Source organism: Cebus imitator, unplaced genomic scaffold (assembly GCF_001604975.1).
Source record: "Cebus imitator isolate Cc_AM_T3 unplaced genomic scaffold, Cebus_imitator-1.0 Scaffold25, whole genome shotgun sequence".
NCBI lineage: Eukaryota > Metazoa > Chordata > Mammalia > Primates > Cebidae > Cebus > Cebus imitator.
In genome coordinates this window covers 6869021-6870158 of record NW_016107340.1, presented here as the reverse complement: position 1 = coordinate 6870158, position 1138 = coordinate 6869021, and positions in this window count along the sequence as shown.

Below are 1138 nucleotides of genomic sequence, written 5' to 3'. Positions count from 1 at the left end.
TCCATCTGGAGTTAATTTCAGTATAAGGTGTCAGGAAGATTCTAGTTTCTGCTTTCTGCCCAGGACTAGCCAGTTTTCTCAACACCATTCATTAAACAGGGAATCCTTTTCCCATTGCTTGGTTTTGTGAAGTTTGTCAAAGATCACATGGTTGTAGATGTGTGGCATTGCCTCTGAGGCCTCTGTTCTGTTCCATTGATCTATATCTCTGTTTTGGTACCAGTACCATGCTGTTTTGATTACTGCAGCCTTGTAGTGTGGTTTGAAGTCAGGTAGTGTGATGGCTCCAGCTTTGTTCTTCTTGCCTAGATTTGACTTGGCTCTGTGGGCTCTCTTTTGGTTCCATATGAAGTTTAAGGTGGTTTTTTCCAGTTCTGTGAAGAAGGTCATTGGTAGCTTGATGGGGATATCGTTGAACCTATAGATTACTTTGGGCAGTATGGCCATTTTCACGATATTGATTCTTCCTAACCATGAGCATGGAATGTTTCTCCATCTGTTTGTGTCTTTCTTATTTTGTTGAGCAGTGGTTTGTAGGTCCCCTTGAAGAGGCCCTTTACATTCCCTGTTAGTTGTATTCGTAGGTATTCTCTTGGTAGCAATTGTGAATGGCAGTTCGTTCTTGATGTGGCCCATCCTTAAGTCTGTTATTGATGTATAGGAATGCTTGTGATTTTTGCACATTGATTTTGTATCCTGAGACTTTGCTGAAGTTGCTTTTCAGTTTCAGGAGATTTTTGGCTGGGATGATGGGGTCTTCTAAATATACAATCATGTCGTCTGCAAATAGAGATAATTTGACTTCCCCCTTTCCTGATTGAATATCCTTTATTTCTTTTTCTTGCCTGATTGCTCTGGCTAGAAATTCCAATACTATATTGAATAGGGATGGTGAGAGAGGGCATCTTTGGCTAGTGCCAGATTTTGAAGGGAATGCTTGCCGTTTTTGCCCATTCATTATGATACTGGCTGTGGGTTTGTCGTAAATAGCTTTTATTATTTTGAGATACGTTCCATCAATACCTAGTTTATTGAGAGTTTTGCCTTCTCTGCATCTATGGAGATAATCATGTGGTTTTTGTCTTTGGTTCTGTTTATGTGGTGAATTACATTTATAGACTTGTGTATGTTGAACCAG